Consider the following 27,085-nt stretch of genomic DNA (forward strand, 5'->3'; position numbering starts at 1 on the left):
ATCTTGCATTGTTCTGATATTGTAAATCTCCCAGGGAAACATGATGAAAGGCGTCATATAAATGAAAAACAACATAATAAAATAGAACTAAATAATGTTATGCCAAATCTTGGAAAACTGCAGATGAGAAGGTGGAGTTTTAATGTCCAAAATAGATCCTCATCCTTCTTCCATTTGCTATAGTTTTTCTGGATCCGTATCCCAAAACCCACCCGTCTCTTACTTCCACTTTCCCAGGGCTGCCATGGGTGTCATTTTTGGCAGGTAGGGAAGACTTCATGATCCAGCATCTCTGGTAGCATCTGCTGTGAAAGGGAGAGTGGGAAGATGGAAAAACTGATGTTTTAGGGAGACATGCTGTGCTTTTTTCTGGGGGAATGCAGGGCTATGCATACCTCTAAATATTTTGTGAATCTAAGTTTGGCTTCATTGAGATGCAGTATTTCAATATGAGTAGGAAAACAAGATTACCCCTGAATTAATTTTTTAGGAGAAAACACTGGAAACATGGAAGAGAGAAGGAGCAGAGAGAGTCATAGCTCAGGACTCTCTGGACTCACTGGCAGTGGGTCTCCACCGTTTCAGACAGGGAGCATTCTCAGCTCTACCTGGAGAGACCTTCTGCATACAGAGCAGGTGCTCTGCCAGTGACCTTGGGCTTTTTTGCAGCAAGGGAGGCAGACAAGAAGATGCAGAGGGCCTAAAGATAGTGTGTTATTGGCCAGGAAAGAACAACAGCCCAACATGGCTAATGAAGTTGAGTGGTTCCAGTTACAGATAGGTAGCCGTGTTGGTCTGCCATAGTCAAAATAAAAAATTCCTTCCAGTAGCACCTTAAAGACCAACTAAGTTAGTTCTTGGTATGAGCTTTCGTGTGCATGGTATCTGAAGAAGTGTGCATGCACACGAAAGCTCATACCAAGAACTAACTTAGCTGGTCTTTAAGGTGTTACTGGAAGGAATTTTTGAAGTTGAGTGGGAGGGCTTAACCTGGTTGGGGTCAGGATCTGAGGCTCATGGATTCCATGAAGGGCTGCCTACACCCCCAACCCAGTAACTCAAGTATGGGTAGGAACTGCAAAATCCTTTGCAGGGGGAGAGGCTGTAGTTCAGCGCTAGAGCATCTCCTTTGCATGCCAAAGGTCCCAGGTCCAACCCCCCCCCCAGCATATCCAGGGAGGGCAGGGATAGGTTCCTGGCCGAACCTCTGGACAGCTGCTGCCAGCCAGTGTAATACTGAGAGAGGTGCATTGATGGTCTTACTCATAATAAATTGGCTGTGTGTGCCGTGTACACCTGTCGCTGGTGCTGGCAGAGTCAGCTCAGGATCTGTTGTACAAAGAAGTTCCAAAAAGTGAGAAATGGGAAAGACTTAATCGTAATGTTAAAAATCTGTTATGCAATGAGCCTGTGTGTGTGTTCTGTGTTTCCTTGCTCAGATCTATAAATAGCTATCACAAGATGAGAAAAAAGGCTCCCTGCGCTGATGCAGATTTACAGCACTGATCAGACTCTCCCAGGTCTGGAGAGGCAAAGTCTTGGTTGCCTTGTTCTGTTTTCTCTGCAACTTTATCTGATCTGCCACTACCTTGATGTTAGCTTTTGTTTGGGTCAGTTTTGGCTAAACATGTTTGCTTCTCCTTTGAAGTTTTTTGGGGGGAGGGGAGGGGCTTTTGGCAATCAAGAAGAGAAAAGATATGCCTTGAAAAGAAGATAAGAAACCTGCTGGGTGAGCTCCCTTGATGAAGCCAAAACACAGTTGCAAGGAGTCAGTCCATTATGTCCAGAGAAGTGTGGCAAAACATGATCTGTTGGATCAAAGCAGACCTCCTGGCAAGACTGTAGCTCCTCTGCAAGCAAGCAAGCAAAGGCAATTTTTGCAACATATTAGCTGCATGTGCAGTTTCACTAAGCTATGCTGTATAAGCTGAGCAAAAGAAGATTTTTTTTGAAGAAACTGTGTTTCATACTGCTTGTTTTTTCTTCATATATAGTAATATTACATACATTAAGGGTGGTCTAGTGGCTAGAGTGTTAGTCTAAGATCAGTGAGAATTTTTTTAAAAAATTGCAAATGCAATGAAGAAAACAACAGACTAAAATACATCATAAAAATCGTCATAAAGACAAGAAGAATAAGAATACAAGTAAAAATATTAGAGCTGGGGGGAAATAGGGTAAAATATATTCCATGGTGGAATAAAAAGTTCATATTTATATAACAAATATCAAGGTGCATCCTTCTCTCCTTGAGAGATCATTAAACAAGGAGTGATCAGCAGATAGAGAATTAATTGTTGACAAAAAAGATCAGCACCATCAAAAATGGATAAAAGACATAACATGGTCCAAGCTGCTAGTCATTAATTTCTGTTACTACCTGCTTCCAGAACTTGTATGCAGAGTTACACCCCCAACACGTTCCTTACAATCCCACCTGCATAAGTGGGAGAACAATAACTCACAATATGAGCTAGTTGGACTGGGGCTAGAGTCTTAGTTAAAAAAAAAGAAAGGAAAGCTGAGAGTCTGGGGCCACTGTGAGTGCCATGGTGCCCATGGGCACCAGGTTGGTAACCCCACCCCCTGGGTTAGCCTAATCTACTGCCTGGAGGATGCGGACCATTTGGATCCCTTCCAATCGGGATTCAGGCCTCACCATGGGACTGAAACTGCCTTGGTCGCACTGGTTGATGATCTCCGGCGGGCTAGGGACAAAGGTGAGAGCTGTTTCCTAGTTCTGCTGGATCTCTCAGCGGCCTTTGACACCATCGACCATAGCATCCTTCTGGACCGTCTTGAGGGGCTGGGAGCTGGGGACACTGTCATACAGTGGTTCCGCTCCTTTCTCCTGGGCTGTGTCCAGAAAGTGGTGGTGGGGGATGAGTGTTCAGACCCCTGGGCTCTCACTTGTGGGGTGCCTCGGGGTTCCGTCCTCTCCCCCATGCTTTTTAATATCTATATGAAGCTGCTGGGAGAGATCATCAGGAGGTTTGGGCTGGGTGTTCATCAGTATGCAGATGATACCCAGTTCTCTCTCTCTTTCAAATCAGAACCAGTGAAGGCGGTGAAGGTCCTGTGTGAGTGCCTGGAGGCTTTTGGAGGATGGATGGCGGCTAACAGATTGAGGTTGAATCCTGACAAGACAGAAGTACTGTTTTGGGGGGACAGGGGGCGGGCGGGTGTGGGGGATTCCCTGGTCCTGAATGGAGTAACTGTGCCCCTGAAGGACCAGGTGCGCAGCCTGGGAGTCATTTTGGACTCACAGCTGTCCATGGAGGCACAGGTTAATTCTGTGTCCAGGGCAGCTGTTTACCAGCTCCACCTGGTACGCAGGCTAAGACCCTACCTGCCCGCGGACTGTCTTGCCAGAGTGGTGCATGCTCTAGTTATCTCCCGCTTGGACTACTGCAACGCGCTCTGCGTGGGGCTACCTTTGAAGGTGACCCGGAAACTGCAATTAATTCAGAATGCGGCAGCTAGACTGGTGACTGGGAGTGGCCGCCAGGACCACATAACACCGGTTCTGAGAGATCTGCATTGGCTCCCAGTATGTTTCCAAGAACAATTCAAAGTGTTGGTGCTGACCTTTAAAGCCCTAAACGGCCTCGGTCCTGTATACCTGAAGGAGCGTCTCCACCCCCATCGTTCAGCCCGGACACTGAGTTCCAGCGCCGAGGGCCTTCTGGCGGTTCCCTCATTGCGAGAAGTAAGGTTACAGGGAACCAGGCAGAGGGCCTTCTCGGTAGTGGTGCCTGCCCTGTGCAACGCCCTCCCAGCAGATGTCAAAGCAATAAACAACTATTTTACTTTTAAAAGTCATCTGAAGGCAGCCCTCTTTAGGGAAGTTTTTAATGTTTGAAGCTGTACTGTTTTTAATATTCAGTTGGAAGCCGCCCAGAGTGGCTGGGGAAACCCAGCCAGATGGGCGGGGTATAAATAAATTATTATTATTATTATTATTATTATTATTATTATTATTATTATTATAATTAATTAATAACACTTACAGCCTGATGCAAACTGTTTTGGATCCCCTCCGCAGTGAAAGGTGTCATTTCACCTCCATTTCTTATTCTACACTCTACCCCCCTGCACCCCCCACGCTATGCCACTGATGGAGGGAATTAAGTTTTGGTTACATTGCTTAGGTTCAAGCTATCTGAAAGACCCTATTCCCTTGTATGAACCTGCCTGGATTTTTAGGTTTTCAAGGGAGGCCCTTCTCTCGGTACTGCCACCCCCACAGGCACACTTGGGGGGCGCATGAGAGGGGGGCTGCTCTGTGGCTGCTCCCAGACATTGGCACTTCCTTCCTAGAGAGAGGCTAGGCTGGCTCCCTCCTTGTTATCCTTTTTGGGAACTGACTGCTTTTAATGAAAGGGCTGGTGCCGTGCTGTTTTAGCGTAATTATTTGTAAGTTTTAAACACTGTATATATAGATTTAATTCTATCTGTGTTTAATTGTTTTATTAATTATTGTTTTAGCGATTCTTGTTTTTACAGTGGTACCTCGGGTTACAGACGCTTCAGGTTACAGACTCTGCTAACCCAGAAATAGTACCTCGGGTTAAGAACTTTGCTTCAGGATGAGAACAGAAATCGTGCTGCGACAGCAGCAGGAGGCCCCATTAGCTAAAGTGGTGCTTCAGGTTCAGAACAGTTTCAGGTTAAGAACGGACCTCCGGAACGAATTAAGTTCTTAGCCCGAGGTACCACTGTAATCTATGAGCTGCCTTGAGACCTGTCAAGGAAAAAGGCAGGATATAAATAAATTTATCATAATCAGAATAATAATCATAATCACAATAATCGTGAGTTCACTGGGAAATGTGCACATACACCCGTGATAGGATGCTGTTAGGAGTTTGGTGAGGGGGGTCAGTCTGGATGATACCCGAGGTCCCTTCCAAGGCCACTTCTCTAGTAGAAGAGGCTGCTAGACAAGCCTTGGTTGAGAAAATGGCTTTGGTTGACCAGTTAAGTACTGTGAATTAAAATATTCAAAGAGGTTGTTCTGCTGCCATAGAGACCAATGGGGGGGCATTTGCCCACTTCAACTGCTGGATGCCATGTGGTCCTAGGATGGAGAGCAACCAGCCAAGGAAGGGCTGGGTAAGAGAGAGTGGTGTCTGAGAGCTGAGCCAATGCTAGAAGCTGCAGATAGAGGGGGGTGCTCTACTTGGGGCTCCCCTGGAAACCTAATGGAGAAGCAAGATCTTTTGGGGCTGTGAGCCCCTCTATCCTATGCTCAGGTTGCATATATGCAGCTCAGAGTTTGGGGTACTTGCAACAGTACTAAACGCCTCTTTGTTTACTCCTGTGGTTTGGCAGACGGTGTACTGGATAACCTTCTGTCAATTCACTGTCCGTAACATCCATTGTTGATGATCTATATTGCCAGCCAACGTGCAAAAAATGCAGATTAATCACTGTGGTCACAGTTTTACACACTTTCTGGTACATGTGAATATTCATTGGTGTTTATGCAGTTTCACCCATCAACTCACCCCAACAGAGGTGTAGGTTACTGGATGCATTGACATGCTGCCATTTTCCTGTTTGGTGGGAATAAATATTATTCTGTTGAAGACTCCTGGCCGTGTCTTTCCTAATGAATGCATTCGGGAGAGGGGCAAAGGATTTGCAGTAACATTGGGACTCTCAAATCCACAAGGCTAAAGGCAATATTTGTCTTTCTCCTTCCCTGTTCTCCTCCCTGCTCAGGGGCAGATCACTGTTGCTAAAGCATAATAGTTCAGTGAGTTGAAATCTCGGCGCTGTGCAGATTCCACAGTTTGTTTTCATTATGCAACTCAGTATGAATACTAAGTTTTAGACAGGGAGGGCTGTCTAGACCAGCCTTCTCCAAGCTTGTGCCCTCCAGATGTTTTAGACTATATCTCACCTCAGGCTGTGCCAGCTGCGGCTGATGGGACTTGTGATCCAAAACATTTGGAGGGCACTAAGTAGGGAGAAATGAAAAACTAGAGGATAGAGCGCACAACTTGCGGCCCTCCAGATGTTTCTGGACTACAACTCCCATCAGCCCCAGCCAGCATAGCCAGTGATCCAGGATGGTGGGAGGTGTAGTCCAACAACATCTGGAAGGCCACAGGTTGTGCCCCCCTGAGCTAGAGGAATAGAAGAGGCTAGTGAAAGAGATGTTTCAGAGGGCTGGGTCTCCACAAATATTTTATTCTTTAATTTACCTCACACTGTTCCATCCACTGGCCAATCAGCTGTCCTCTCACCAGTGTCCAGCATGAGTTGCCAGGTTGCACCTGTGGGTGCACATGCGCCTGTAGAGGCCTTTCCATGCGCTGCCCACCCTCATCCCCAGCTGACGTTGGAAGAAGCGCTCTGTGGTAACCAAGAGTCTAGGCTGTGGTGTGTGCTTGGAAGAGGTGCGCATGTGTCCTGCTTGTTCCATGGAGGTATAAGAAGAGGGGTTTTGTGCCATGTTAATTTGTGACAGGAGGGGCTTCCTGTTATGGTTTTCAGTATGTGGTAAATACTCACTTGAATGTATGAAAATGGTATAATATAAAAATCTTGCTTGCCCAGAGGGCAAAAAAACCGAGGGACTTCCATAGTGGACTGGTGGCTACCGGTATTTATCCAGCCTCCTCCCCACATTTAAGGACATTTTAAAACACATTAGACACTTGGAACAGGGAAGCAATAGCAGAACAACCCCACACTTCCCCAAGAGTTTGTTCCAAATGAGTCCGTGATTTCGCTCAGTGTTTCAGCTCAGTGATTCAGCTCAGCTCAGAGAGTGGCCGCATCTGGCTGTGCTCTGTTGTCCATCAACCCCACCTTTGTCGCCAGTGTTAAGTTGTGAGTGAACATATCAGATGACACAGCGATTCTTCAAACAGCTCTTGTTTATTCACAGGCCAGAACAGAACTGAACTGAAGGGTTCAGCCAACCTGCTTATATAGAGCTCCGCTAGAACGCAACAGTAACCATTTTCTGTAACTATCCAATCACTGAACGTCACTTTTGATCCCTTATTTGCATATGTGGACCTGAGTGAAAACTATCTACAGTATCCCCGTGCTGGCCCAGGGTGAGAACTTCAGTACATAACACTTAAGCAGTCAGTGGCATTTTAAGTTTTTTTCTCTCCCCCCCCCTCTTTTTGCTTTGTTGGGGGTGGGGGGTGGGATGGATATCTGGTTGGGGATTAATTTTAGTATAACTGTTTTTTGTTGTTATTTTATTGGTTGTTGTATAGTTTGCGTTTTGTTTTTAAGGGGCGGGATCAGAGCTGCTGGGGAGTGGGGCCCCAGCCAACACAATGGCTGGGCTCCACAGGGGGGGAAGCACTGGGACATCCGATCTCAGTGATCACGGGCAGGAGGAGGAGTTACGCTAAGACCAGACCATGTCATTGTTGAGGAGGCAGGCTTAGTCGTTGTTTGAAGACTATCCCTGCCTCCAGGTCTGGTCTTGACTGGATGGATACTGGAATCAACAAGGGAAACCCACATGACCTGAAAGTGTTGCTGTGCAATGCTAGGTCAATGATGAATAAAACCACTGCCATCCATGACTTGATCGTGGATGGAGGACTTGACCTGGCATGTGTGATAGAGACCTGGTTGGAGGAAGCAGATGGGCCTGTCCTTGCCGCTGCTTGTCCACCAGGTTTCTCTTACGCACAGCAGCCCAGGTCATGTGGGCAGGGAGGGGGGGTTGCAGTGATTTTTAGGAAGTCACTAGCTTGCATCAGGTGTCCTACTGGAAAGACCCAGTTCTCTGAAGTTCCATGTTCTGAAAGCTGGGCAATAGGGGCCGTACAGGATTCCTTTTGGTGTACTGACCTCCCCGCTGCACCAAGGATTCCCTGCCTGAGCTGCTTCAGGTCGTGGCAGATGTTCTCCTGGAGACAGCTAGTTTGGTTGACCTAGGGGATTTTAACATCCATTACGACACAACCTTACAAGGGGCCGCTTGGGACTTTGTGGAAAGCATAGCCTCCATGGGGCTGTCCCTGAATAAGTTTGGCCCAACTCATAGTCACAGACATGCCTTAGACCTGGTGTTCACCTCTAGTGACGTGGGTGATCTGACACTACGTATTCTGAATCCAGGGCAGCTGTCTACTAGCTCCATCTGGTACGCAGGCTGAGACCCTACCTGCCAGCGGACTGTCTTGCCAGAGTGGTGCACGCTCTGGTTATCTCCCGCTTGGACCACTGCAATGCACTCTACCTTTGAAGGTGATCCGGAAACTACAACTAATCCAGAATGCGGCAACTAGACTGGTGACTGGGAGTGGCCGCCAAGACCACATAACACCGGTCCTGAAAGGCCTACATTGGCTCCCAGTATGTTTCCAAGCACAATTCAAAGTGACCTTTAAAGCCCTAAATGGTCTCGGCCCAGTATGCCTGAAGGAACGTCTCCACCCCCATCGTTCTGCCTGGACACTGAGGTCCAGCACCAAGGGCCTTCTGGCAGTTCCCTCACTGCGAGAAGCAAAGCTACAAGGAACCAGGAAGAGGGCCTTCTCAGTAGTGGCACCTGCCCTGTGGAACGCCTCCCATCAGATGTAAAAGAGATAAACTACCAGGCTTTTAGAAAACATCTGAAGGCAGCCCTGTTTAGGGAAGTTTTTAATGTGTGACATTTTAATGTATTTTTAATCTTTGTTGGAGGGACGCAGGTGGCGCTGTAGGTTAAACCACTGAGCCTAGGACTTGCTGATCAGAAGGTCGGTGGTTCGAATCCCTGCGACGGGATGAGCTCCCGTTGCTTGGTCCCAGCTCCTGCCAACCTAGCAGTTTGAAAGCACGTCAAAGTGCAAGTAGATAAATAGGTACCGCTCCAGCGGGAAGGTAAACGGCATTTCCGTGTGTTGTTCTGGTTCGCCAGAAGCGGCTTAGTCATGCTGGCCACATGACTTGGAACTGTCTGCGGACAAACGCCGGCTCCCTTGGCCAATAAAGCAAGATGAACGCTGCAACCCCAGAGTCGGTCACGACTGGACCTAATGGTCAGGAGTCCCTTTACCTTTACCTTTAAACTTTGTTGGAAGCCACCCAGAGTGGTTGGGGAAACCCAGCCAGATGTGTGGGGTACAAATAATAGATAAATTATTATTATTATTATTATTATTATTATTATTATTATTATTATTAAGATTGGGTAAAAGGGAGGAGGTTTACTGTTCATTTCCCTTTGTTCCTGATGTATCTCAATGTACATTATTTTTGCAAGTATAAAATGAATATATACACATATTCCATTAGGCTCTGTCAGATTAGAAGAGTGTGCTTCAATTTCAGGACCAGCAGGTCATAGCTGGTGAGCCTTAGACTGTTGGGGCTGCTGGTCTCTCTAACTTCATGACATGCTAGGCCTCCTCCATGGCAGCCATTTTGCGACTGGTGCCTCCAGCACTCTCTCAGAATTCAAAGTGTGCCCACCGGTCCCCAAAGGCTGGCAACCCCTGCTTTGCACTCTTGCGTGGCTCCTCCTCAGTACAGCAAGGCCACCACATGAGACTGTCCGGATGGGTTAGTGGGGGGAGGAAGTGAGTGGCTGCCTGGCTTTTCCCCTCAGGAGCCCCAAAGGGAACCCAAGTCTGAAACCTGAAGGAGCTCCAAGGGCGTGTTTGCAGCTTTCCTAAGATTCAGAAGGAGCTCTCACGGAAAAAAAACGAGAGAGAAAGACTTCTGCATATCAGAAAACATCTCACTGTCTCTTCTAGCACTTGCTCCTCATAAACAATTTCACACATGAAGTAACAGTTTAGCTGACTCTTGAAGGAAAAAAACATGCCAACTGACAACACTGGTTCTTCTCAGTGTGCAAAGTACCAAAGCAGGGAGATGTTTAACAAGTGGAGCATCTTGTGGAGAAGTGATAACCTCTGTGGGAGGGCAATGGGGAGCAATGCAGCAGCTTTCTTTCCTATTTTGGCATAGTATCATAGAATTTTAGAGTTGGAAGGGACGCCGAGGGTCATCTAGTCCAACCCCCTGCAATGCAGGAATCTTTTTGCCCAACGTGGGGCCTGAACCCACGAGCCTAATATTAAGAGTCTAGCAGCCCCAGGTGAGAGTGCAGGGGGTGCCAAAGGTGGACAAACTACCCAAGAACGAACACGATATGTCCCCCACCAGAGGCACTATCCCTCCCCTAATACCTGATACACCCCACAAAAATAATAAAACCATCAAATAATAAAGACAGTCAAAGACAGCTATTTAAAACACTCACAAAGTGATTAAGATCCACCATGAGCTAAAAGCAGATAAAACGCATGTAAACATTCTACATATCTGGGCTTGCCTAAACCACGATGTTTTTAGCAGGTGCCCCGAAGGTGCTTGCCTGATGTCGATAGGGATGGAGTTGCAAAGTACAAGGAGCAGTCACTGAAAGGCCAATTTCCTTCATATGTGAAGCATGTATTATGTGGCACCTGCAAAGCTATTGAGTGGGCATATGTGGGGTAAGACAATGGTTGGGCTCCCGTTTGCGCTGGGGAGGCCCATAGCATTTCTGCAGAGCCACGGGGTCAGGCGGAGCGAGAAATGCTCCTTTGCCACCCGCACGCCACCCATAAGACAGCCTTGGTTGGTGCTGCTGCTGTGACTCTAGAGTAATCCCACCGATACCAGCTGGGGAAGCCCACACTGGGCGGCAAACACCAGGCTGGCAAGCCAGTGGGGCTCCTGGATAAGGAACGGCAAAGCCAGTGAGGGCCCCGGGCGGCCAAAGCCCCAGCTGCACCACTGTTTTCGCCTAACCCTAGATGTTATATTTAAAGAAATGTGGAGCCTTCGTGTTCTCTTATGCCCTCTCTGAAAATGGATAAGAAGAGGCTAGAATGACCATCAGGTGTTAGTGGCCTGGTTTCCAATTCTCTGCTTAATAATTCAAATGAAAGCAATATCACTAGATACTCAGCATCATGTTTTGTAGACGCAAGTTTCTATAGGGATCTGCATATTGCCACTTACTCTGGCATCAGTGTGTTCTCACCCCATTCTTTGAATCTTTGTACACGTTACCCACAATCCCCAGGTATCTTGTAGTTTCTTCTGAAACACTGTGTTTTGATGTGGTTTCCCCAGGTCTGCCTCACTCCAACTTATTTTACATTGTGTAGTGAATCCCATGTGCATAAAATCATAGAACTATAGAGCTGGAAGGGACCGTGGAGGAATCTTATTGCCCAGTGTGGGGCTTGAAGCCATCACCCTGAGATTAAGAGTCCCCTGCTCCACCAACTAGGTTATCTCATAGGCTTTAGAGTGGAAACATTTGCTGGGGCAGGGCATGTATTGTGGAGGAGCACCCCACTTTCCACCCACCCTGCCACTTGCCATGTTCACTAATCCTGTTGGCTCAGAACTAAGGTTGTCATTTTAACCGTGTCTCTTCAGAAGTAGCTGCCACTGGATTCAGAGGAGACTGACTCCCTCGTAAGCGGGCCAGGACTGAGTCTCTGCAAGCAAGAGATCGGTTTCCTCTCATTTACTTGGGTTTTTTTAAGTGGCAACACCATACCCTCTAACATTCCTCAGATGAAATTTTTCTCCCTCTCCCCCAACTGATCTTCCTCAACCCCCCCCACGAGCATTTCCTATCAGAAGAAGGGCGAGTGCCACCAGCCCCACACCAATGGGACACAGACACCCTCCACCATCCTAGGAAAACCCTTAATCCCAGTTTTCTTTATTTTATTTCATTCTCTCCTTTGGTAGATTTATCAAAACAAACAAACAAACAAACAAACAGAAAACACCAATAAATAAATAAATAAATTTTAGAAAGGGGCACGGTTAGACGTGGATGCACAAAAATCCAGACTCCTTGAGCTCTTCTCCGCTCCCCGCTTCTTCCCACACAGGGCAGCCCTGCCCTCTGCCTGCCCCTCAGAGCTGGCACATCACACCAGGCTGGGCTTCTGCAATGGCGGCCCCTCCTCTCCTCACCTGCTCTCCAGCAGCCACTCCGAGTGCCCAAGCAAGGAGGACAGCAGCGGCGGCCATGGAGAGGCAAGGGGATGCTCCCTCACAGCTGCTGCAGCTGCCACTGTCCTTGCTCATCCTCCTCCCTGGTGGGGGAAATAGGGGCATTCCAGGAACAAACCAGAAGGCTTTCATAATTGCAGGACTGTCCCTGGAGAATAGGGACACTTGGAGGGTATGCAACACTGGGGAGAATCAAAGCGGTGAACCACCTCCCTGCAGGATCCTGGCGGCTAAAGGGATCAGAGCCCAGAATGCACACACAGCTTCCTTCCCCACCCACCTCCCTTTCCACCCAAGAGTGCATCAAATGCTAGGAAGGAGTTTAAACTCCAACTCTGTGGTGCATTCACTTAGACTGGGAGTCAGTCCTGTGGAAGGTGATTTGGGGAGGGCGGGGATGAATGGGAAACCAGGGACAGAGAGCTGGCAACATGGGAAGGCATCGATTTTAAACACAGTATGGAAAAATGACCTCACTGTGTTTTAAGCAGGTGATGTGTACATACTCTGGATGTGTACATCCAGGCTGGATGGTCTGTCATCTGCTGGGTTCCAAAAGCAGCATATTCAGGTTTTTAGGTCCCAGTTGACACACTTGCTAAATCGACATCTCAATTTACAGGGGAGAAGTGGAGGCACACACTGCTCAGGGCCTCTCCAGGAGACATAATCAGGTGGGGAGTATGACTGGGCTGTCTGCGTGCCCAACATCACACAGGCATCTGAAGCAAGCTGAGGACAGAAACCCTGAAGATAAGCTCATTTGAACTTGAATTTTAGTAGGAACACAGACCATGAAAGCAGAGTTTAATGATTCCCCCCCCCCCAATGTTTTAAATATTTAACTGTTTTTACTGGTAATCATTTTCTTTTTGTAAACTGCTTTGACCTTCTTTTTTTTACAATCAAGCACTATTTAAATCTTATTAAATAAATAGATTTTTAAAAAGATACACAGAAGAAAGGAAGCCAGACAAGTGTCTGAACTGTGCCAAAGTTTGGAAACCAGGCACCAGAAGCAGCCACCCTTCCCAGCCCTGTTACAAACTCTCCTTCAGTGCTAGAATGTGGTTTTGAATTGTGATCATGCCTCTTGCTTGCTGGGAGGGAGGGAGGTTTGTGTGTAGAAAAATCTATTGATGTTTATGTGGCTGGTAGATAACCTGCTTAAAGGTGAGCATCGCATCAGTTGCCCCGCCCACCCTTGCCACATGGCCCCTGGAAGCTTCTTCATGATGGAACGTGGCCCTTGGGCTGAAAAAGGCTCCCCATCCCCGCTTTATAATGACAAGAGTAAGATCTTAACCTTTGGATATTTTCTGTGTTCCCAATTCCTCTTTAACAGCAAGGCTTTATTCTTTTTATGGCCACCTACTCCTCTTTCTGATGAATTTCTTGGAGAAAGAGCCATTTGAATTTTTCTTTAATGGAAACTGCCTTATAGCCATGTCCCTCTCAAGAAATAGCTCTGGATTTGAGGTTTCTGGACTGTGGTACACTAAAGAAAGCGAAGAGAAATTTCAAAACAGTCTGGCAGCAGGAAAAACCACACCCTAGCAAAACAGACACACACAGCTTTATCTGCTTGGATTTGAAACATTGAAGTGCTCTGCATGTTCTTGACATGGTCGTTTTGGAAGCATACAGCCTATTTTGATCCGGAGCATGAAAAATCACATCCTGGACTTAAGAAGAGTTTGCCAGCTCTGTTCATTTTTTAAAGGAGTAATATCTATATATTTATTATCCCAAAGCACTGTAGCTGATAAACAAGTGTAACTAGTAGAATTATCTACACCCTGCTGTCTGAAGTAGTGATCCAGAAGCACTTTGGGACACCAAGGACATCAATGTCATTTCCGGTTTACTATCCCCCTTCTTTTTCTTCCTTGTTCCTTCTTCCCACTTCTTCTTCCTCCCAACTTTGTCTTAAACGCTACAGAGCTTAAGAAGTGGCTTGTGGTTCTGGGGAGTGGCTGGGTTGCTGAATCAGAAAGGCCACTCAAATTGAGGGTGTGTGTGTGCTCAGGGCTTTGCTAAACTCTTGTCTTAACATGTGAGTTACACATGTCCTGGCTGCTCCTGTGTACTAGGGCCTATCACAAAACCGCCAACCTTTTTTCGCTTTGAGAGCTCGTGACAACCACCAGTTTTGCTGCACAGTTTTCATTGGGTTTGGCCTGCCCATGAGGCGGACTGAAGCAGCCACCTTGGGTGGCAGAATCCCAGTGGGCACTGGTGCCACAAACGCTGTGCCTGCCCCTGCTGCTGCTGCCGCCACCACCAGGAATGTGTGGCGACTTCCGGCGAGATCTTGTGAGATCTCACGAGATCTTGTTGAAAGTCGCCACACGGCCCTGGTAAGCGAGGCCTTGGCCACGGGGCAGTAGTGAGGGACACTTTCCTGTTTCGCCTCAAGACGGCAAAATGGAACTGGCCATCCCTGGTTTTGATCAGATGGCTGAGATTGTTGGACTTCCCTGCACCAAGAAGGTGTTGTTGGAGCCCATGGAGTCCTGGGTTGAGGCATATAATGCAGGCATATAATACCTTGTTAACAAGTCAGTAGCTGAATAAGTTTCCCAAAAGTTGTGTAAATCCTGGTCAAGGTTCAACCTGCAACACTTCTGAAACAAACCTTTCTAGTCTGACCAGGAGGATCCAGGATTGAAATGTCTTTAAGAATGTTTCCCTCAGCGGCAGTCAAGGGCGTGGGGTGTTGTGGGGAGATACAAAAACAGGGGAGATACATGGTCAGTTAGGGCAGGGATACAGATTACACTGTTTGCAAACCAAAGACAAGCAGGTAGAAGAGAAATGCTTGGATACGTTCATGTGCTCCATCCAGTGCAAGCCGCTTAATCTTTTGACTTGCATTCTTGACATACTTGGTGCTAGAAAGTGACCTGCAGGATTTAATTGTGTATCCAGCCAGCTTCAGGGGTGTCAGATTTGCCCCTGGATCATCAAACAGTTGAACAATGGAGATGACACTCTATTGTCCAGGATACGTCAACACTATTTCTGCCACCCAGTGCCAAAGCTTGCAGTCTTTCGTGTTCACAGCTCCACCATCCAAAGTTTGTTGGTGCTGATTAAGCTTTTCTTCCGTTTCACTCCCTGAGTGAATCAATAAAGAGCTTTGGGGCCTAGACAAAAGGTTCAAGGGTAGAAGGAAATCCTGATTTGCTCTGATGGCTCTGGATCGTGCTGATCTACCTCACAGGGCTCTTGTAAGCATCATTGGGAGACCAAGAAAGGCAAAAGTAAACATGTTTGTCTATGAGAGGAAGAAAAGTTCTCAAATCCGCAGTTGGGCAGTCTGTTTATTGGGAACAACCAAACAGTGGACAGAGTTCATGTTCTCCAGAACTCTGTATCAGTACAAATCTTACACTAAGTAAGGGATGAAATTGTGTGTGCAATGAGGAAAAATAGAATAAAAGTACAAAAATGAGTACAAAATCAGTTTGTCCCCTGGCAGGCCACATATATTTGGATGTGATTTTAACTCAGAATTTTCATGTCTCCTGGGAACCTGGAACGGTCTCCCTCTGGAGGTTATGGACTCCCCTTTCTTGGAGGTTTAAAAGCAGAGGTTGGATGGCCATAGATGCTTTAGCTGAGATCCCTGGATTGCAGGGGGTTGGACTAGATGGCCCTTGGGGTCCCTTCCAACTCTACTATTCTATTACTCTCCCTGTTTTTCACCCATTTGCTGTTTCAGGCAACCTTGCCTCTTTAGAAGCTGCTACACATCAAAAATGCCCACATAAAAACAAAAACAAAAAACTAGACAGAAGTGTCTACAGAAAGCTGGTATGAGTGCTTTTAAAGTGCAGCAGTTGCCCCTTTTGGATTTTCTGAGCCTAGGGAAACTCCAGATTTAGCAGAGAGACAGCTTGGAATTCAAGGATGAACAAGGGGTACATAATCCACATTAAGCTGGGGTGCAGCTGGACCCTACTCTCTGCTCTCTGCTAGGATTCTAGCAGAATCTCCATTTTTAAAAACAACGCCCAGCTCTTGCCTAGATTTCTTGCATGCCTTAAGCTAAACACAGGGGCCTGTGGTTAGCCAGAAAGCAGAAGAAGAAAAAATACAGTATGTTTGCTTTACATTAGCAAATACAGAGATCGCTTTTTGGTAAAAGTGGAAACTGAAGCCAGATTTTGTAGCAGTACCTAGTGGTTGGGGGGGATGTGACTCGGAAAATAATATGAGATAATCTACACTCTCAAAGCTGTATATCATCATTTGTGCTACTAATAGTTTGGGGGTAGAGGCAACTGGCAGACAATCCAAGCTGAGAGTCTCTTGCCACTGTAGAGTGTATATTTGGACAAGAACGGGACAGATGCATCCACCTGAAACACAGCCGCTCCTGAAGGCGATGCATACAGTATGTTTCTCAGTCTTTCTTTAGTCACTCCCAGAAAGTCAAGAGGAGCTGTGCAGAAATAGGATAAAAATAATCTAAAGCTGTTCTGCAGCAGGAGTGGGGTGCCATGCTGCCAAACGATATTTTTCCATCATTCACTCCCCGCCTCCCATCCATCGTTCTGATATATATATATATATATTGAATATAAATGCAGCAAGAGAGAAAGATTGGCTCTGATGCAGGAGGATGCTGGAGACATTATTAAGACAGAGCGAAACGAAGCCTTTGGGTGATGGCTCTGCCCCAGCAATTCTTTCCAATGAAAGAGAGAGAGAAGGTTCTTGGAAGAGTACACACGTTTTGCCCACTCAGCAGATTGTACCTTCTTCTGCAGTGCCTACAAGACGAAGGTGCACGCAATCCTTAACAGAAAAAAGGGAGCGCCAAGGAGTTCAGAATGCCTGGATCCAGGGAATGGGTCAAAAAGAGCGCTGGATGTGGGCTTTGTTCCGTAGTTTAACAAACGATGTATAGCAACCTAACTCAGAATCAACTCTGTGCAACAACATTGGATGGTTGCTTTTCCCTGTATTGCTCCTGACCTCCTGGCTATGCCGACATTTGAATGCGATTGTGTGATGCTCCCTTATATCAAAAGAGACTGTTGATTCACCTGGCCCCATAATGATGGCTTGCCTTGTCAGTGGCTGCCTGAGATCATAGCGAGTGCCAGCTCCAGGTTTGGTGGGGCCCTTGAGTAGCCCCTCTCCTTGCCACTGCCTCACCCACAGCAGCCGCCAGCGAGGCAAGTGGAGGCTCCTCCTCCTTTTGGATGGGGGACAAAAGGGTGGCCAGAACAAACAATCATCCCCTTGATTGTTCTGGCCATCCTTTTCTGCCCCATCCAAGCCCGTGAAACCAGTGAAAGAGGAGGAGGAAGGAGGAAAGGTTGCAGCATTTGGGACTTTTCAATTTGAGTTAGAGGTGACATGATGGAAGTTTATAACATTAAGGAGAGAGTGGAACAGAAAAGTTTTTCTTCCTCTCCACACTAGAACTCGTGGGCATCCAATGAAGCTGAATGTAGGAATATTCAGGACAGTTAAAGGAAAAGACTTCTTCATGCAGTGTAGAGTTAAAGTGCAGAACTCCCTCCCACAGGAGGCAGTGATAGCCACCAGCTGGGATAGCTTTACAAGAGGAATGGACAAATTCAGGGAGAAGAAGGCTACTGGTGGCTCCTAGCCCTGGTGGTGAGGCTCTGCCCCCACCGCCGGAGACAGAGATGGTAGCAGTGCGGAAGAGGAGCCCTGGGTGCAGCCAATGACGATGGTGGGGAGGAGGTGGCCTTGTGGGGGGAGGCCAAGGAGGGTGAGCTGCCCAAGAGCCCCCCAAGCCTGGAGCTGGCATCACACGACCTTTGGTCTGGTTGGTGTAGGCATTAATTTTTCATTTGGATCCTACTGATTGTCCTTCATAATAATTATTTCTTTCTTTCCTTTCTTGCATTTATTTATTTATGAAGGTTGTTAGCCTCAGGCTCGTGAGGAAGGGCAGGGTATGAATAAATAAACAACTCTCTCTCTGCCTTAAAATTTTCCAGGTGAATTTGTACTTACAAATGGTACTTTTAGCAAACAAAACACTGTGCCTCCATGAGCTTGCGAAGGCAGAAACCTTTGTGGAAGGAACAAAGGTTTCCTTCCTTGTGAAAAGTAAAGGGTTGCCATACATCTGGAATTTCCTGGACATCACTGGGACTTGGCCATCGGAAACAGTGTGTGGGCAGAAATCGCTTAAATGTCCGGGAAAATCCAGACCTATGTCAACCCATTCCGGAAGTGCAGATTTTTGCAAATTACCTAAAAAATAGCTCAAAAACCTTTTCTTTCTTTTTTTGAGATCTTTGGTACCTGCCCCCATGGAAGCTCAGCTCAATAACTTTGCCCCCCTAAAAGCAACTTTTGTGTCCGGATTTTAACTTTTTGAAATAAGGCGCCTAATCTATCTAAGCCATGCGGTCAGTTTCTGAGCAATGAGGGGTTCCTGCGCTTAATCAGGATTTCTTTGGAATGACGGTGTCTTACAGATATATGGTTTATTTTCATGGATATACAGCCTGAACATAGGATGGAGGGGCTCACAGCATTACCACCCCAAAAAGTTCTTGCTTCCCCATTAGGCTTCCAGGGAAACCCCCAGCTCACAGCTTCGGTGTCCAGCACAGAGCAAAGCATCAACAAAGGCATGACTTCCAACATGACGTGGTCCAAATCCAGGATGCCATCTTCCGGGTCCACACTCCTGTGCGAGTCATGTGACCCGCACAAGATTGTGGCCCCCCCAAGCATGCTTTTGAGGCACAATGCCCCAAACAAATGTTTTTGGGCGCCATGACCGAAAAAAGTGCAGCCTGAAATCGCATGAAAACTTGCAGCAGCCATTTTGATTGCTGTGCTCTTGCAAGAAAAAATGAGACATCCCATTTCTTCTTTATTCTAAAAGGCATATTTCTTTTTTTAAATAACAAGAGACAAGTGCTTATAGGACAAGTGCTTATAGTTTTCTAGGAGCAATTTATTTAGTTACTAGATAAAAACAACCCAAGGTGTAACTAACAGATCATGTTGGAGTTGGGGCCACTTGCATCATCCGGATTAGATCTAACCATTTAACTAAATTTGAAAAGGCCCTTTGCATTTTGAAAAGGGGGTTTATCATGGCTGGAAAGCCACCCAATGGTCCAGGCTCAGCCCATCTGAAGGAACACTTGCCTACAATATCACAGAATGCGACCCAAGCTCTAAGATCAGCCACATCCCTGCTCTCTGGCCTGTCATTCTTTCGAATCAGATTGGCAGGTACCAAGATAGGTTGTCTGTGTCATGCTTTATAGAGGACAGTCCTCCCCAGTATGGTAAGATCTCCAGGACCAGAGGCATTATACCGGTGAATACCAGTTGCTGAGGGGCAAACAGCAGGAGGGGCATGAGACTGTGTCCTACTTATGGACTTGCGGTATCTGGTTGGTCACTGTGAGGACTGAATGCTGGGCTTGATAGGTCTTTAGTCTGATCCAGCAGCCAAGTTCTTAGGTTCTCATTGCTGAATTAGAACCATGTGCACACATCACATGTCCTTTCCATCATAAATGACTATCTTGTGTCATATTGCTCATGCTGTTTATAGTTTAGCTATAAGCCATCTTGAGTCCCTGCTGGGGAAAAAGACAGAATGATGCTGATGCTGATGCTGATGATGCTGTGAATTTATTTGGGTTCTCAGGATGTGTGTGGTGGGGACTTCTTTCCCATCCATACTGCTGGAGAAGAACCTTTGGACTGGAGATGCTGGGCAGTCCCCTCCAACTCTTCTGCATGCAGAGCAGCTCCCCTCCCACTCACCCCGATAAACAACCTTCATCCTAACAGTTGGTTAAAATGGTGATAGCCACCATTAATATTAACAGTGCTTTAAATATTAAATTGTATTCCTGCTGCGTCTGCAAGAAAAAAATAAAACAATGAAGCTATAATGGGATTTCCTCCATCCCAGAGCAGCTGAAAGAATCGACAAAGATGCCAGCTCTTTCCCAAGCTGCTGTGTTTCCTTTGGTTCTGATGCTTTAGTTATACACTTTTAGAAGTAGAGTATGTGTGTGCAAGTGAAAGCTCTAGGGCTCTTCCATGTCTGTGGCCCAGGGCTGGATTAAGACTTTTAAAGGTCCTAAGCACTGAAAAGATTATGGTGACACAAGGTTTGCCTGTATGCTGAAATGTACATGTATGTATGCCATGTACAACACATGACAGAATCTGATTTCCTTACATTATTTCAATCTATATTAGCTGGGGATAATGGATAAGTAATAAAAAGAGAACAGAAAAATGGGGGAAGGGTGTGGAATGTAAGGAATTCTAAGAAGGTTGACTACTTCCATTAAAAAAAAATCAAATGCCAATTTCCCCCCAAAATTTCTCACTTTTTTACACCCCATTTGCCGCTGTCCTAAGCACATGCTTGCTTTGTCTTTTGGGTAATCTAGCACTGCTGTGGCCCTGTTCAGATGTAACAACAAACTGTGGTTTGCTGTTACCTGATTGGTTCTGCATGAGCTTCCCACTTCTCTTTGCCCACAAGGGAAAGAGTACTTCTGTTTGTAAAGAAACCAGGATATCAAAGCTCAGTTTGTCAGCAAACAAGAAGATCAGACCAGGATTGGATGTTGACATCCCAGCTAACTAACCAGCTGAACTGAACAAGCCACTGTTTGCTGTGTTTGGATGCAACAACAGTGTTTAATGCTTTAAGTCACCATCCATTGCATGCAATGAGGAGTGGAACATGCTTTTGCCTGCTCATTCACATGTCTTATGCTCCTCCTGTCTTGGAGGTGGTGCCAATATGCGCAAAGGTAGAAGCAAGCACATGGGCAGCTGCATTGAAGAGGAGAATGTGGTGTGGGGCACACTCAGAGAGAGTCCCCCCCAAGAGCATATCCCTCCCCCCCAAACCTGGAACCTATACTGTTCACATAACAACCATGGTTTACTGCAAGGGCTGCTATCTGTGGCCCTCCAGATGTTGTTGGATTGATGTGGCTGGTAGTAGCTGGAGTCTAATAACACCTGTAGGGCACTATATTGGCTATCCCTGCAGTTTTGTCTAAATTGGTGCTAGTAATACCAGAGATTGGAATGGTGCTTACATTAAATGAAAACAACACTGATTCTATTTACTGTACATAACTCTATCAGCTGGAACTGCCTTCCCCAGCAAAGGACTCTACAGATGTTTTGGACTACAACCCCCAACAGCCCCATCCAACACGGCCAGTGGACAGAGATAATAGGAGTTGTAGTCTAAAACACACAGAAGGCACCATGTAGGGTTGTCCCTGCCCTAGGATGAGCAGTGGCTTCATTTGTGGCTGCAAAACCTTTCAATGGAACTTTACACTCCTCCATGCTGCTCAGAAATGTCTGCAAACTCATAAAATTTTGTAAACTTTATTTTCTTCTGGAAGCTTCCACAGCCTGCTTATCCTCAACAAAAGTTCTCTGTGTGATGTCAACTTCCTCTCTTTGTAAGATTGCCATATCAAATATGGCAACTGGAACATAATCCTGGGAAACTCAATATGACTGGGTTGCACTTTCTTGAGCAATGGGAATCATTTCTTAATACAATAGTGTGGGTGTTGTACAGGTCATAACACTATTGCAGTGGGAAGTGGGGAGAGAGGGCATTGCAGTATATCGAGGGGCATACAAAATATGTGCCCAAGTTAAAAATTTGTGGAGAAGGGTCAGTGAGGTGCCTTAAATAAGAAACAAAACTGGTGCATTAGTCTGCCTTTAGAATAAATACAGTTTTATGTTTTGTGTTTGTTTGTTTGTTTATCTATCAACTTATTTTTAAAAGCAAAGAATGGAATAGAGTGTTTAATTTCACAATGATAGAACAGTCAAACAGTTTCAGTGTATTCAGTGTGAGTGAGCTACTTGGGGATGGGGAATAAAAGGAAAACTGGTACATTCTATTTTTGCTTTATGTCATTCCCAATAAACATTTCTTCCAGAGTCAAAAGCAGGAACAAAATACTCATTTACCAGAAAAGAGACTCTGTGCTGAGTTTTTAAACAGAGCAGATATTCTTTTTAGGTAGAGAATGGTGTGGGAAAACAAGAGGTTTCTAGCAAACTACCTACTGCATTTTCTCAGTTCAGAGGCTGGTTTCCTGTGGTGATCCCAGCCTTTTCCTTCCTGTCCATTCCATCAGGGGTGGAAGATGAAAGCTACAGAAAAGCAACATTGAGTTCAGAATCCCGTGGCATTCTGAAAGAAAGCATTTTTTTTATAGACTCATAGGGATTTCATAGAGTGAGGATTATTGGAGATTATTAGACTGGAGTTCTTCAACCTTGGGTCCCCAGATATTGTTGAACTACAACTCCTGTTGTATGGGTTGTATGGGGTGTTAGGGGAAGGGTAGTACCTTTGGTGGGGGACACATCATACTCCTCCTGGGGTAGTTTGTCTACTTTTGGTCCCTACCCTGCATTCAGCTCTCCCCTGTGGCTCCTACGAGCTGTCAGCATGTGACAGCAGACACACCCCGGGAACAGCGTTAACTGGCCGGCTGAACCAGGCAAGGATAGCCAATGAGTCTTAAACCATTGGTGAGTTACTGACTTCCTGTGCATGTGAAGATAGGCTCAGGTGGATCGAGTGGACGGCACCAATAGTGGGTCCAACAGTCAAGAAGGCAGTTTCTGCAAGTGCTGTAAGAGGGAAATGAGGGGCAGATGGGGCTTGTCAGCCCGGGAAGGTAGTCCATCTGATTCTAACCCTCCACTGCCTTGTGAGGCTGTGCCTTGTCTTGTCATCTGTGCACCCCGGAACCTCCCTACACACTGCTCAGCCATGCGCCCCAGGGAAGTTACTTTGATACTGCTAATGTAATATTCTGACTTCCCCTGGAGGTACACTCCATTGTCTCTCAAGACAGACGGAAGCCAACAGCAACAGAAATTCCTGTATCCCCAACCAGCTTAGCCAATGGTCTTGGATGGTTGCAGTCTAATGACACCTGGAGGGACCCAAGGTTGAAGATGGTGCATCTTGTCCAATCTCTTGCTCAGGTGAGAAACATGTGGCCCTCCAGCCATTGCTGGACCAGCTCCCACTATCCTGCATTACTGGCCATGCCGGCTGAGGCTGGTGGAGTTGAGAGTCCCACGCCATTTGGAGGGGTCTCTTGCTTTAAAATGCTGGTCAGGGGCAGCTTTGTCACAAGGGGCCCTGTGGGGCACCAGCTACTGCACATTTCTCCTGTGCATGCCCCTGGATTCTGGAGCAGCTCTAAGTCGTTTCAACAACACACGTAGAGAAATCCCTGATGGGTTGTACTCCATGCCACCGCAGGCATGACAATGTTTTAGACCAGTCCTTTGCAGTGTTTGATAAAATAAGGCACATCAAGACAGTCCCCTGGTGCTTAAACTGTAAATGGAATGCCTGGATTTCAAAGAAGAGAGCATTGCTTCTTGTTCTTATTTTGTAGCGTTACCCAAGGCTCAGCTCTGCCGTTTAATAAGAGCTTTGTCTGAGCTGAATCTTGGCAGTGTTGAGACCAGATTCTGTTTCAGATACAAACAAGGGGTCCTAGAATCCAAGCTGCAATAAACCCATTCCTGGTAACATTAAGAAGTAGAGTCCCTCATTTTCCAAATTAAGCTCTAGTATCAACTTTAAGCAACTGTCATTGAAAGCTGAGTGGAATCAAAGTATTGCAGAGTTGGAAGGCACCCAAAAGCTCATCTTTGCTCAACTTTTTGCAATGCAGGAAATAGTTAAAAGTGTTCACAGCCAAGAGTGCAGCTGGAAACTAGAGACTGGTGCCATCTACACACTTTGCATATGGGCAGAGGGCTCCATGCCTGGGAGGAGCAGTAGAGCTCTGCCGCCCCTGATGTCCATGCATTGAGCAGCCAGCACAGCAACTGAATTTGGCAGGGAAGAAGGTGATTCCTCCTGGGAGGGCTGTAATTGCCATCAAGTCAGCAGCCTGAAGGAAGGACTGTGCGGCAGGAGCTGCACCCCCCCCCCCGGGCCTGGACACTGTCCCCTACTATGCTCCTGGATCTGATCTGGAGGGACAAAGGCTTCTGGGGAGGAATGGCTCTTTATCAAAGTCAAGACAAACAGGCTCACCTCTAGTGCTAGTGAATCGCCATTGTTCTACTTGGCAGCCAGAATCCACATGGACAGAACTATCTAATTGTATTATAAGAACTGTAACTTTAAGAACTGGTGCTTGCTTTCTCCTCCTCCCTCCCATTCCTTGTTCCTCCTGTGTCACATCTTTTTAGATTTTGAGTTTGAGGGCAGGGACAGTTTTAGCATTTTTTGTAAGCTGCCTTTTCAACCAAAGGGCACAGCATAAAAGCCTTAAAAGGATGAAAATGAACTCCAATTGTTCAGGGCTCCACACCAGGTGGAAATGCTCTGTGCGCTTGGACTTCCCACATTCAAATGTTTACGGACAATTCAGGGGCTCACATGTGGCCACACTGCCTCTTCTATATGTGAAGCTTCCTTCACGTGAAAAATGTGTGAAGGGGACTAAAGTCACAAGAAATTCAGCCTGGGGGAGTATCAGGCACGTTGGCAGCAGGTGCAGGAAATGGACACACATGCTCCAAGTGCACTTTCCTGGTGCCTGTTGTTGGCGATTCACCACCTCTACAGTGGTACCTCTAGTTACGAACTTCATTCATTCCAGAGGTCCGTTCTTAACCTGAAACTGTTCTTAACTAGAGGCGTTCTTTCGCTAATGGGACCTCTTGCTGCTGCTGCGCTGCTGGCACATGATTTCCGTTCTCATCCTGGGACAAAGTTCTCAACTTGAGGTAACTCTTCCAGGTTAGTGGAGTTTGTAACCTGAAGCGTTTGTAACCTGAGGCGTTTGTAACTCAAGATACCACTGTATTTTTTTGCATTTGGCAGGTAATAATTTTGTGTGTGTGCTAGTCAGGAGGGTTCTCTGTCTCTCCTCCCCTCCTCTTGGTATGTAGACCTCACTTCTCTCACTCCTGAGACTTAAGGCATGGAATTGAAGTGTGCTTAACCTTGCCTGTATTGTGCCTCCAAATTTATCTGCTCATGTTATCATTTCACACTGATAAACAAAGCAGCAGGGACAGAGTTCTCCTGCCTTTGGAGGAACCCAAATAATCATTGCCTCTACTTTACATTCAGTGTGGAAAACTACACACACATTTGCTCGAAGCTGACTTTACTGTGGTGATCTGGGGGACCACAAGGCTTGATTTCTGCAAACCAGCCTTTGCCAGTCTGGTGCCCTCCATCTACAACTCCCATCACCCCCCCTTCCAGCACAGGTTGGCAAAGGCTGTTGTAAATCTTTGCTGTGCACGCTTCTGGCAGTGCTCATGGCTTGCTCAGAATGCAGCACTGCAGCTCCATACAGTTCTAGGCCTCCACGAGTGATCGAATTATGCCCATCCTGCATCTTTGCTCTAGCTGACTATTGCAGAGCAAAGCATTTGAATTTAAGATCACATTGCTCATTTTCAAGGCCCCAAGTGATGTAAGCCCTGTGCTCAAGAATTGGTTTCCTTTTTTTCTCTTTTATTGAAGAACAGGGTATTTTAATGTCATCATCATGTGTTTGTGGAGGGGATACATTGATTGAAAATGTCTAGTAAACCAGATCAGTGGTAGGGTATTTGGCGCGTCAGCATGGCGGTAATGTGGGATTGAGGATTGGAGTGATTGTTTTGTGGTGTTATGGCAGTGGACAAAGCTGTATTCGAACTTTTGAAAAAACTTTTGCAAAAAGGTGTATATTTGTTTTTTAAAAAAATAATTGTTATTGGAACTGCAGTGACTGGCACTTTGCATCTCCACTGCAGGGATCCCTTGATCACCTCCCTCCTATTTACTTCTGACCCTCCTCACTTTTAGAAGGGCTCAGAGGCCTTGCTTTTCTCAAAGGCCTTTTGCAGGATCCACACTTGCCTTTCTTGCTTCCCTATATGGGGAAGTTTTTAATGTTTAAAATTTTATTACGTTTTTGTGTATGAAGGAATCTGCCCAGAGTGGCTGGGGATTATCATTATTATTAGCACCAACTGAGAGTTTTATATTAATTAGGCATGAACCAGGTTGGGTTCTCTTGTGCCACCATGGTAAGAAGTGTGGCTGTGAGCCTACGTGTGCGTATTCAAAAGGCTGCTAAGATGAGTTCAATGGGATGTGCTCCTGGGAAACTGCACACTGGATTGAGGCTATGCCACTAGACCTCAGGCACTGATGCCTTATTGATTTTAGAAGAAACTGTTTTCTTTCAACAAACCTTTGCAGAGTGCTGTCCTTAAGTTGCTTTATGTTGCCACTGCCTTTTAGCCTTTTTAAAAGAATGTTTACTGATTGGTTCTATTGATATTTTGGTTTTTATTGTGCTGAGTTTTGGTTCTGATCTTAAGCTGCCTTGGATATTTCCTTGTTAGGTGTGGTATAAATGCAGAAAATAATGAAGATGCTAATGAGATTTTCTCCCAAGTTAAGTGCTGCAGCCACCGGTGATCAAAACTGCAAATATATGGCCTGTGATTCCTCATCTGTGCTAAATTGGGCCTTGGTTTTCTTTTGACTAAAAAGCAGAAAATTTAAGTTTCCCGCTTGCATTTTGGGAAGCAGTTCTGATGTTGATACCAAAAGCTTTGGCAACAAGAAACCTGTTAAGATGTTAAGGTACCACAATTCTCTTAGCTGGTTTTGTTTTGTTTTTGCTGCAAGAGCAATTTTACACCCTTACCTGGGAGCAAGCCCAACTGAACTCGTGGAATTTACTGTACAGGACTACTCAGTATAGGATCGCACTGCTCAAACACGGCTCTGGGACTGGTTATTCCGATTGCAAAACAGAATAGTGAAAACCAGAAAAGCAAGCACGCTGGGCCTGGGATAAGACCAAGAGTTCACAGCCTTTCCAAACTGGCGGCCGCTCTCTCGGCAAACCCTCGCCCTCCTCCTGCCGCGTTTGGGTCGCTCTGCAACCCGCTCCCGCCTCCCGCCCGGTCCTCCGCCCGGCAGCAACGGGAGCGCCCTGCCTGACCGGCCAGCCTCCCTCCTCCGCGGCCGCCGATAGGCTCGTCCGCGCCGGGAAAGTCG

At 46.4% G+C, this 27,085-nt stretch overlaps 1 protein-coding gene across 8 annotated transcripts in view; it reads left to right on the plus strand.

The window, feature by feature from the left end:
- Positions 1-27,085, plus strand: part of TJP1 (tight junction protein 1) — a 354,744-nt gene that overhangs the window by 195,057 nt on the left and 132,602 nt on the right. The gene's annotated exons all lie outside the window — the stretch shown is intronic.

Source organism: Podarcis vaucheri, assembly GCF_965113315.1.
Source record: "Podarcis vaucheri genome assembly, chromosome: 14".
NCBI classification, from domain to species: Eukaryota; Metazoa; Chordata; class Lepidosauria; order Squamata; family Lacertidae; genus Podarcis; species Podarcis vaucheri.